Source organism: Pongo pygmaeus, chromosome 2 (genome assembly GCF_028885625.2).
Source record: "Pongo pygmaeus isolate AG05252 chromosome 2, NHGRI_mPonPyg2-v2.0_pri, whole genome shotgun sequence".
NCBI classification, from domain to species: Eukaryota; Metazoa; Chordata; class Mammalia; order Primates; family Hominidae; genus Pongo; species Pongo pygmaeus.
In genome coordinates, this window is record NC_085930.1 from 19,957,806 (window position 1) to 19,970,640 (window position 12,835).

Here is a 12,835-nt window from a genome sequence, read left to right on the forward strand (position 1 = left end):
GCTGATCACAATTAATGTAGTCATATATGTTATAGAAGGCAAATTAATAGAAAATATAAATATATTTATATATGAAGATTAGATTGAGAAGAAATAAAAAGAATTTAATTGTTTTACCAGACTCTCTAAATAGGAAGGCAACAGTCAAAGAATCAGTGACTCGTAAGTTTCAGAAATTGGAAACCAGACATGAATCCTTTAAAAGTTTAGGGTGTAATATATGAAAAAAAGGTAAATTAAGAAATACTTAGAAGAAATAGTGGTTTGGGTTCTTGTGAATACTGCTTAATAAACATGAGAGTGCAGTTATCTTTTTTGACATGCTTATTTTGTTTCCTTTTGATATAAACCCAGCAATGAGATTGCTGGATCATATGGTAGTTCTATTTAGAATTTATTGAAAAACCTCCATACTGTTCTCCCTATAGAAATGGGAAATGATTGTACTAACTTACATTCCTACCAACAGTGTATAAGTGCCCATCTACAGAATGAATAGAGAAAATGTTATACACACACACACGCACACACAGGCACACACACACAGGAATAATGTTCAGTCATAAAATAGAATGAAGTTCTGTCATTTGTGTCAACATGGATGAGCCTAGAGGACATTATGTTAAGTGGAATAAGCCAGGCACAGAAAGAAAAAGACCACGTGCTCTCACTCACGTGAAATCTGAAGAAGTCCATCTCATAGAAGTAGACAGTAGGATGGTGGTTACCAGAGGTTAGCGATGGCAGAAGGATGAGGGAGTGGGGAGAGCTTTGTCACTGGGTACAAAGTTACAGTTAGGAAGAATAAATCCTGGTGTTCTGTTACACAGCACGATGACTATAGCTAATAATAATGTACCGTTTATTCTATAATAACTTGAAGCGAGGATTTTGAACTTTACTAGCACAAGGAAATAAATGTTTAAAGTGTTAAATATGCTAATTACTCTGGTTGGATCACTGTACAGTGTATATGGTACAATGTGATGCAGTGAAACATAATTAACATAATTATACATGTTTGCAGAGTACAGTGTGATGTTTCACTGCATCACACTGTACCGTGTAGTATGATGCAGTGAAGCATCACATAATTAACACATGATAGTTATATATGTTTACGGAGTACAGTGTTATGTTTCACTGCATCACACTGTACCATGTAGTATGATGCAGTGAAGCATCATGTAATTAACACGTGATAGTTATATATGTTTATGGAGTACAATGTGATGTTTCACTGCATCTCACTGTACCGTGTAGTATGATGCAGTGAAGCATCACGTAATTAACACATGATAGTTATAAATGTTTACGGAGTACAATGTTATGTTTCACTGCATCACACTGTACCGTGTAGTATGATGCAGTGAAACATCATGTAATTAACACATGATAGTTATATATGTTTACAGAGTACAATGTGATGTTTCACTGCATCTCACTGTACCGTGTAGTATGATGCAGTGGAACATCATATAATTAACATGATAATTATACATGTTTACAGAGTACAGCGTGATGTTTCACTGCATCACACTGTACCATGTAGTATGCTGCAGTGAAACATCACACTGTACCCCATAAATATTACTGGTTCAGCAGGGAACTGTAGGACACAGAGCAGCTCCAGATTAGCCATGACCAGCAGCTTCACCTGTGTGGGGTAGCGAGAGGGGAAGGGCCCTGTGCTCGGCTGAGAGTTGACCCCTGACCCCATCCACTTTGACTGCTAGGTGCCAGCAGAGGTCAGGGACCCCTAACTTCAGGCAGAGGCAGGAAGCAAGGTCATTGCCTCCTTTTTTTTTTTTTGAGAGAGAATCTCACTCTATCACCCAGGCTGGAGTGCAGTGGTACAATCTCGGCTCGCTGCAATGTACATAGAGGTATACTTCAGAATCACACCTGCAGGAAGGTCCCTGGGTGAGATTAACAATCCCACATAGAGGTGTACGTCAGAATCACACCTTCAGTAAGGTCCCTGGGTGAGATTAACAATCCCACATAGAGGTGTATGTCAGAATCACACCTGCAGGAAGGTCCCTGGGTGAGATTAACAATCCCACATAGAGGTGTACGTCAGAATCACACCTTCAGGAAGGTCCCTGGGTGAGATTAACAATCCCACATAAGTGCCAGTTGTGGGTATGAGAGCCAAAGCCTCCTGTATGTTGGATCTATGTACATAAGTCACAATCTCAATGGTGGAATGGATTTTTCCATAAGAGGCTTAATGTCTTTTGAAAATTGAGTTATCTTAGTGGAGTCACAGCCTCACAAGTGTTTTGGATCTTGGTCAGGGAGTCACAAACCCGCTTGTGGACAACATCCACTTATGAGAGCCAACTTTCCAACTTTTGACTGCCTCTGGGTGTGAAATTCAGAACCTCAATTGTGGGCTGTGTTCATGTGGGAAAATGACAATTTTTACTGATGGCTGGGCTCAGGCAGGAGCCTCTCATCCTGTAGGTGTTGAGATAAGTGATATGTCACAATACCCAAAATATGCTGGGTGCAGGCAAAAGAGGAGAGTCATATTAGCTGGTTGCTAGGTCCAGTTATATTTCACCACCTCCATTTTTGGCAGGGTTAAGGCAGAAGAGGAGAGTCAGAGCTAAAGAAATGTCACAATGTCCCTGTAGGTAGGGCCTACGCATAAGAATTGCATCACCTAGTCATTGAACCCAGCCATATATTACAATACACAATGTATACAAGGCCCAGGCAAGAAAGGAGAGCATATCACATAGATACTGGGTCCAGCAATGTGTCACAATACCTGCTGAGGGGAGGCTCCAGGCAACAGGGTAACATTACCTAAGTGACATGCCCAGAGAGATGTTTCAATGCCCCTGGTGAGTAGGATTTTGAAAAAGGAGAAGTTACATAACCTAGGGGCCAGGCCTAGCTGTGTGTCACATTCATCTCCAAGACGGAGCCCAGACATGAGAGAAAAGTCACATCATGTAGGTACTGGGCAAAGTAATATGTCACAATCCTTACTGTGAGCAGGCCCTAGGAAGAAGTAGAGAGTCACATAGTCTAGATGATGGGCCCAGAGGTATTTGACAATGACTACTGTAGGTAGGGACTGGGCAGAAGAATCACTTCACCCGTGTGCTGTGCCCGGTTATAAGTCACACTTCCCTCTGTGGGCATGACCGAGGCAGGGAGAAGAGTCACATCATCCCGGTGCTTGGCCCAAAGATATGTCACAATCTATCTTATGGGCAATGCTCAGGTAAGAGAGGAGAGTCACATCAAATAGTTAATGGACCCAGAGGTATGTCACAAGGCCTTCTGTGAACTTGATCCAGGCAGAAGATTCACATCAACTTGGTGCTAAGCCCAGCAACATGTCACAATCACTTCTGTGTAAAGGGACCAGACAGGAAAAGAGAATCACATTACCTGGCCAATGAGCACAGAGATCTGTCACAATGCCCCTTGTAGGCAGGGCCCAGGCAGAGGAGTTACATCACCTGGGTAGTGGACCCAGCAATATACCACAGTGTCCCATATGGGCACAAGCCTGAGAGTCACATAACTTGGGTGCCAGGCCAAGCTATATAGAACAATGCTTCCTGTGGGCAGCGCCAAGGTGGAAGAGGAGACTCACATCACCTGGGTGCAAGCTCTAGTGATATGTCAAAATGCTCACTGTGGGCAGTGCCAAGGAAGGAGAATAGAGTTACACTCTCAAGGTGCTGGATCCAGCAATATGTTAGTATCCCATCTGTGGGCTGGGTCCATGCAAAAGCGTCAAGTCACTCAGGTGCTAGGCACTGGGAAATTTCACCATGAAACCTGCAGAATGGTCCGGGAATGAGATTAACAATCCCACAACTGTCACAGTTGTAGGCATGACATTCAACACCTCTTGTATGTTGGGTCTAAGCCCATGAGTAACCATCTCAACACCAGACTGGATTTGTGCATGAGAGCCTCAATTCCTCTGCAGACTGTGTCACCTTAGTGAAGTCACAGCCTCACAGTTGTGCTGAATCTTGGCCTGAGAGTCACCAACCCATGAGTATCCATATATGTCAATTTTTCCCACCTTTGACTGACTACAGGTGTGAAATTCAGAACCTCAACAGTGACCTGTGTTCATGTGAGAGGATGAGAATATTTACTGTTGGCTGGGTGTGCATATGAGTGCCACAATCTCACCTGTGTGCTCGGCGCAGTTAGCAATCTCTGTGTACTACCCAATGGCACTATACAGTCTGAATGACAGTTGCAATCAACTTTGAGACCTTCCTGCTGGTAGGGACCCATGGTCGTACCTGTGACATTAAGCCCGGGTTTGAGAGTCAACGTCATTACAATTAACTAGGTCAGGATAGGACAGTCCTCCCTTGCCTATAAGCTGGGTTTAGAAATAAGCCACCATTTTAACTCTGGTTGAATGTTTATATATGAACATGGGCCTAGCACCAAGATGATGTGAGTCTTTGGCCTAGACAACTCAAGCAGGAGGCATTGTGACATATCTCTTTGCGTAACAACTATTTGATGTGACCTGCTTTTTCACCTGAGCTTTCCCCATAAAAGAGATGTGACATATGTCTAGACCCAGCACCGAGGTGATGTGGCTCTCCTTTTTTGACTGAGCCCTGTGTATTTTGGGTATTCTGACATATCCCCGGACCTAACATCTGGAAGATAAGAAGATCCAGCATGGGCCCCTGCCTAAAAAGTTTCTTGTGACATATTTCTACATTAATCACCTTGGAGATGTGACTCTCCTCTCTTACTTGGGCTTTGCCCATAAGAGAGATTGTTACGTACCTCAGCAGCAAGCACCTAAATGCTGTGACTCTTCTTTCTTGCCTGGGTCATTCCCAGAGATGAAAGGGTGGCTTATCGCTGTGTCCAGCACACCGGTTGTGTGATTCTTCTGCCTGATCTGTGCTCACAGGAGCCATTGTGACATATCCCTGGGCCCAGAAACTATTTAATATGACTCTCCTCTATTACCTTAACTTTGTGCATAGGATAAATTGTGATGTATCTCTGGGTCCAGCACCTAGGTGATGTGACTCCTTTTGTGCATGGACTACGCCCACAAGAAGGAGGCTGATTTATTGCTGTGTTGAGAGCTGATGTAATACCTCGATCTTTGTCTTCTAGGTTTGTAATAATGTAAACAAGAGACACACAGAAAAGAATTACAACATAATTTATTGGAAAAGAAAAAAAATTTTGAAAGTTAAGTGCAGAATACAGTACACCGTGAGAGAGGTATTCCAGGGCGGGCTGCTCATAAGAGTGAGACAGCGTGGATTGTCGCTGGAGAAACCCCCTTATGGGAGTTTTACATTATTATTAATAAGGAGGGGGAAGAGGAGCTGCTAGTAAGCCTGTTCTGAGTGGTCTTCTGAGTGCACATGTGCAGTAGCTGTACATGCTTATTCATATTTTGCATGTCTCATTGGCATCTTAGACCTCTAGCCAGTAGTGTATTTTTGTTTGTTTGCTTGAGACAGAGTCTCGCTCTGTTGCCCAGGCTGGAGTGTGGTGGTGCAATCTCTGCTCACTGCAACCTCTGCCTCCCGAATTCAAGCCATTCTCATGCCTCGGCCTCCTGAGTAGCTGGGATTACAGGCATGCACCACCATACCTGGCTAATTTTTGTATTTTCAGTTGAGATGGGGTTTCACTATGTTGGCCAGTCTAGTCTTGAGCTTCTGGTTTCAAGTGATCCATTCTTCTCAGCCTCCCAAATTGCTGGGAGTACAGGTGTGAGCCACCGTGCCCAGCTGGGGGGTGTATTTTTTGCTATTAAAATAAGCAAAAGTTAAGTTTGAGGACAGGGAAAATCAAAATGCACATGCTCTTTAGAACAGAAAGTCCTTAATGAAGATAGCTTAGCTTGAATGAGCCCAATTACAATGCGAATGCTAAGGCTCATTGTGTTGGCTGTACAGTCACCACAGTTTCAATGAAGGGGTGGCCTACCCCTCCACACCTGTGGGTGTTTCTCATCAGGTGGAATGAGAGACTGAGAAAAGAAAGAGACACAGAGACAAAGTATAGAGAAAGAAAAGTGAGCCCAGGGGACTGGCGCTCAGCATACAGAGGACCCACGCCGGCACTGGTCTCTGAGTTCCCTCAGTATTTATTGATCACTATTTCTACCATCTTGGAGAGGGGGATGTGGCAGGACAATAGGGTAATAGTGGGGAGAGGGTCAGCAGGAAAACGTGAACAAATGTCTCTGTGTCATAAACAAGGTTAGAAATGTGCTGTGCCTTGATGTGCGTGTATACAAACATCTCGGTGCATTAAAGAACAGTATTGCCACCAGCATGTCTCAACTCCAGCCCTAAGGCGGTTTTCTCCTATCTCAGTAAATAGAACATACAATTGGGTTTTACACTGAGACATTCCATTCCCCGGGGATAAGCAGGAGACAGATGCCTTCCTCTTATCTCAACTGCAAATAGGCCTTCCTCTTTTACTAATCTTCCTCAGCACAGACCTTTTATAGGTGTTGGGCTGGAGGATGGTCAAGTCCAGGAGGCCATATTTCAGACTATCACATGGGGAGAAACCTTGGACAATACCTGGCTTTCCTAGGCAGAGGTCCCTGTGGCCTTCCGCAGTGTATTGTGTCCCTGGGTATTTGAGATTAGAGAGTGGTGATGAATTTTAACAAGCATACTGCCTTCAAGCACTTTTTTAACAAACCACATCCTGCATAACCCTAAATCCATTAAACCTTGAGTCAACACAGCACAAGTCTCTGTGAGCACAGGGTTGGGGCTAGGGTTACAGATTAACAGCGTCTCAAGGCAGAAGGATTTTTCTTAGTACAGAGCAAAATGGAGTCTCTTATGTCTACTTCTTTCTACATAGACACAGTAACAGTCTGATCTCTCTTTCTTTTCCCCACATTTCTGTATCCCAAGATCATGGTCATTTTCTTGAATACCTATTCTGATCTATTCTGCCTCAGTTTCCCCCTAAGAGATCTTAGGGTCATAATCATATTGGAGGTTGAGGGGCTAGGTCATTTTTTCTGGAGCTGTTTCCTGCTGAGTGGGTGTAATTTCTGCCTAGTCTGGGCCCTAAAGTTTCTTCCTGTGTGATCTAACCAGGTGTAAACCATGTCATTCGTGGAACCAGTGGGCAAGATGTTGGCAGCCAAAGGTTGAAAGCCTTGCAAAACCATCATGCAAACATGGAGTTGCCATAAGCAAGAGAGCAAGAAATCAGTAAACATTTTAAACAAAATTGGAACAAAAGTAAAAGCTGAAAGTATAGTAGTGACTGTTACTATTAAAGAGAGTAAGGCAGGTAATAGACATTGCTTTCATATTCCCATGGAAGTTCCTAGAGATTCAATTTTGTCTGCCTGGGTGATGATATTATTAATATTTTCTTGGACTAGACCAGGCTGATTGATCTCAAAAACAGCATTCTTCTTTTAGATACAAACATGCTCCTCTTTGCCCGGCTGGGAGAAGATCCCAGGCTCTTTGCTTTTCTCGGACTACAGTGGCCATGGAGTCCAGACATTGTTGAAGTCTATTGAGGCCTTCTGCTGCTTGTTGCGGAAACATTGAGGTTTTCTGAGATAGTTTATACTGGATTCCCAAGGCTCCACCTTATGGTGACATTTATGCTGCAAAAGTATTTTGCATTAAAATGGTGAAAGCAACAAATGTTTTAAGTGTTTTCTATTTTTTGCTAATAAGCAAAATTTTGTGCAGCTAAGTTGGCAGCAGTCATTCGGTCCATTTATGGATGGTGCAGTTGAATGGTGGTCAAAGTTAGAGCCTGGAAGCCTTCAGTAAATGCGCTGAAGTTGTCTGAGGGCCATCAGAGTTGTTGCTTATATTGGATAAGATCATTTATTGAGAGTAGAACAAGCACTCTGATGGTCCTCTCTCCATTTGGGACTTTCTGTAAGGGGAGCAATTTCTCTGGCCCTGAATGGTGTGAAGTCCCACCGTGAGTAACTGCAGCTGGGCTGGTCTCTATTGTATCCGGCAAAGGCCAATAGAAAGGAGCATAAGGAGGAGGTGAAACAAGCTTAGATTCTACAGAAGACTCTGATAGTGTGGGGATGCTGGGGATTCTAAAGAAGGTGTGGGCCCCTGAGGGCCCCTGTCTGGAGCTGGTGTTGGGCTGTGGGGTCTGGGGTCCCTTCCCCTTAATAAGAGATGGTCTTCTAATGGTTCTGAGGGACTTTCTGGCTTACTAGGCTTTAGCCCACAGGTGCTGCATAGAGCTGGGTTTTGATGTCAGGCCAGAAAGGCTTGCACATAGGATACTTCAGACCATTTTCCCTGATTACTACAGAAAAGATCTAGCTGTAGGATGGAGTCAAAGTTCACAGTCTCATTCTCCAGCCATGTTTTGTCAGCTAATCTGTAGGCAGGCTAAATAGTGTTACAAAAGAAGATAAGGTTTTCTTTTTTCTAAGTTCATTTAGCCAAAAGCTGTTCTAATTTTTAGATATACATCCCAGGGGTGTTTCAGTGACAGTAGAGGAAGCGGCTTCCACGGTGCCGAGAGAATCCTGCAACGACAGAACATTTAGTGAAATCCAGGAGGCTGTGGGCATCCTCATGGGCCAAGTGGAAACACCAAGGTGTCCAGCACATCCCCTGGAAACCCCATTAACTGAAGCTTTAGGAGGTCATAGGCATTTGCCATACACCGTCCTAGCTCCCCCCAGCGGTGGACATCTCCAGCCCTACCGAGATGACCCCCACTGCTGGCTGGGGGGCAGATGTCTGGCTGACAAGCCTTGCCCTAATTCACTGGTTTGCCATTTGTGATGCCCAATTACAACACCTGGAATGCTCAGATTCAATCCCTACGACTGGGCATCTACATGACTGTGCATCTTTTGTTCAGCAAAGAAAGCCTGTTGAAGAACGATTTCAAGGAGCTGGGAAATGCATAAAGCCTGAAGGGACAGGGTTCTCTTAATGTGCTGCTCAAAACAAAACAAAAATTTTGTAAACAGAAAACCTGACCAGAAAATAAATTACAATAGCCACTAGGTGGCGATCGAGTATTGCTGAACGGTCAACAAACGGTAAGCCGAGTCTAAACTGTGGCCAGAAAGATGTGAAACTAAGCGGCAAATAGCCCAAATATGAAATGTTGAGGGCAACTCATGTGGTTAGCATATTTACCGATACTACAGAAGCAGCAGCCAAAAGGAGAGCGGACATATATTCTCTCTCTAAAGAATACAGGCGACTTAAAAACGTTTCCCCCAGAACTTTACTGAAACAGCGCTGGAACAAGCAGCGATAGTTAAACAGGTAGTCTGGAACTGCCATAGTATTCACTGCAAGTAAAGGGAAACTGAAATTAATGAAGCAGACAAACCTCTCCCCAGGTCATGGCACCAGAAATGTTGATGGCTGATGTCATACCTTGGTTCTTATCTTCTTAGTTTAAAAGAATTTAAACAAGAGACACACAACAAAAGAAGTACATCATAATTTATTACAAAAAAAAAGAGTATTTTGAAAATTAAGTGCAGAATAGATGGTACAGTCTGAGAAAGAGATTCCAGGGCAGCCTGCTCATAAAAGTGAGACAGCATTAATTATTGCTGGAGAAATCCACTTTATGGGAGTTTTGCATGATTATTTCATAAGAAGGTGGAAAGAAGTGTTACAGTAAGCATGTTCTGACTGGTCTTCTGGGTACACATGTACAGTAGCTGTACATATTTGTGCATACATTGCATGTCTCATTAGCATCTTAAATCTCCACCCAGGAATATGTTTTTACTATTAAAATGAACAAAGGGTCAGCTTGAGGACAGATAAAATCAAAATGCACATGCTCTCTAGAAGTAAAAGTCCCTACTGAGGATAGTGGGTTTCAAATGACCCCAAGGGCTCCACATCTTAAAATCTGCTCCCATAAAGCTGGAACACTATCTGTTCCTGAGGTATCAGGTCCCATTTGTGTCTCTGAGACACTGGCAGGCCAGGCCTGACTTGAGATGAGACCAATGATTTCAAGTGTAAAATGCCTAAATAGTCAGCAGCTTCAGGTTGCATTTTGGAGCTTGTCCACTTAAATGGGTTGATGAAAATGGCTCACAAGACTAACGCCTCGGAAATGGGTTTTTTTCCTTTGCTCTTAGCTGGTTTTGTGCAACCCAATAATTAACCTTTCTGATGCCTAGACTTTCACATTCGTGATAAAGGCGCCATTGAGAGTGACATTTCCAGGAAGCCACAGCCCTTGTCACCCCTGCAGAGCTCTGAAGCTGCTCACAAGCAGGCCAGGTGGAAGATTTCTCTCAAAAACGGTTGAGTGCGTGCTCTGGCTAGAGAAAAAAGAGGGCTGCGGCACAATGGACAGTGTCTCGGACATCAGGAAAGTTTCCACAGCAGTTTAGGAAAGAAGGCAGCGCCCTGGGCTGCAGAAGAGGTAATGCTCTGGAAAGAACCCTGAGTGCAACTGAAAGAGGAACCTGAGAAGGATAGGGCCAATCGGGTGAGGACAACCCGCCCGATTTGGGAAAATGGAAGGTGTCTTCATAGGGTAATACCCTCCTCAACGCTTAGTGCAGACCTGTCCTCCATGTGCACCTCTGTACTCACTCTCCTTGCAAAGAGCCGGCATAGCATCAGAACTCAGCAGTGCTTTGGACACCGGGAAGTCCACACCGCTCTGCCCCTCCCTCCAGGGCTGTGCACCCCGGATCCCGGTACATGCTCGGATTATAGTTCTGAAGCCTACCGACAAACAGGCTGAGAGTAGCTAACGGACTACAGCTCCCAGCATATTAGGTGGGGCGGGTACCACTCTGCCCCTTCTTCCAGGGCTGCGCCTCGCCCTGGAGCCTGGTGCATGCTGGGATTGTAGTCCTGTAGCCCTTTGACCAAAGGGTTGGGAGTGTTTATGAGAATACATCTTCCAACAATTCTAGGGAGGCGCGCACAGCCCTGCCTCTTCCTCCAGTGACACGCACTTTCCCGGAGTCCGGTGCATGCCAGGACTGTAGTGCTGCAGCCCTGTGACCAAAGGGCTGGGAGCGTTTATGAGACTGCATCTCCCAGCAAGACCAGCGAGACGCGCGGAGCCTCGTCCGTTCCTGCAGTGATTAGCGCACTCTCTCTGAGCCTGGTGCATGCTGGGATTGCAGTGCTGCAGCCCTGTGACCAAAGAGCTTTGTTATAGTTATCTGTGAAGTATTCAACAAACTACTTTACTTCATTATTACTGGAAGCCAGAACCTCAGTTCTGATCACTTTTTGGATTTCATATAAGTGAGATTGTGTAATATGTGTACTTTTACAACTACTTTCTTCTGTGCAACATTATATTTATGATATTAATTCATGATATTGCAGATAGCTATAGTTTATTTAAAAATTATTTTTTACATTGTGGTAAAGTATACATAAAATTAACCATTTAAGCTATTTTAAGTGTGCAGCTCAGAAAAATTAACTACTTTCACATTGTTTTGCAACTGTCATTACCATTCATAGGGACCTTCTTTCAACTTGCAGAGACAAAACTCTATACCCATTAAATAAGTTCAATGTTACTCCCCCTCTAGTTCCTAGGAACCACTCTTCTATTTGGGTTTCTAGAATTTAACTACTCTAAGTATCTCATAAGTGGAATGATTCAGTATTTGCCCTTTTATGACTGGCTTATGTCACTTTGCACAATGTCCTTAAGATTCATGCATGACGTACCATGTGTCAGAATTTCCTTATTTTACATAGCTGAATAACATTCCACTGTATGTATACATCACATTTTATCTATTTATTCATTGATGGTAATTCAAACAACACTTGAGTAATTCAAACACCTTTTTGGTGATGTGAGTAATGCTGCTATGAACCTAGGTGTATGTGTATTATTTTGTGTCTTTGCTTTCATATCTTTTGCTGCATACCCAGATGTGAAATTGCTGGATCGTATGGTGATTTTATGTGTAAATTTTTTAGTTACTGTGTTGTTATTTTATAGCAGCTGCAGCATGTTACATTTCCACCAACAGTGTACAAGGATTCTAATTGCTCCACGTCCTCACCAACACTTGTGATTTTCTGTTTTTTTTTCTTTTGGTAGTAGCTATGCTGATGGGTATTAAATGATATGTCATTTGGGGTTAGATTTGCATTTCACTAATGATGAGTTTTGTTGAGCGTCTTTTCATGTGCTTATTAGCCACTTTACATAATTTTTAGAGAAATGTCTGCTTAAGTTTTTGCCAATATTTTATTTTATTATTATTATACTTTAAGTTTTAGGGTACATGTGCACAATCTGCAGGTTAGTTACGTATGTATACATGTGCCATGCTGGTATGCTGCACCCATTAACTCGTCACTTAGCATTAGATATATCTCCTAAAGCTATCCCTCCCCCCTCCTACCATCCCACAACAGTCCCCAGAGTGTGATGTTCCCCTTCCTGTGTCCATGTGTTCTCATTGTTCAATTCCCACCTATGAGTGAGAATATACGGTGTTTGGTTTTTTGTTTTTGCGATAGTTTACTGAGAATGATGATTTCCAATTTCATCCATGTCCCTACAAAGGACATGAACTCATCATTTTTTATGGCTGCATAGTATTCCATGCTGTATATGTGTCACATTTTCTTAATCCAGTCTATCATTGGTGGACATTTGGGTTGGTTCCAAGTCTTTGCTATTGTGAATAGTGCCTCAATAAACATACGTGTGCATTTGTCTTTATAGCAGTATGATTTATAGTCCTTTGGGTATATACCCAGTAATTGGATGGCTGGGTCAAATGGAATTTCTAGTTCTAGATCCCTGAGGAATCACCACACTGACTTCCACGATGGTTGAACTAGTT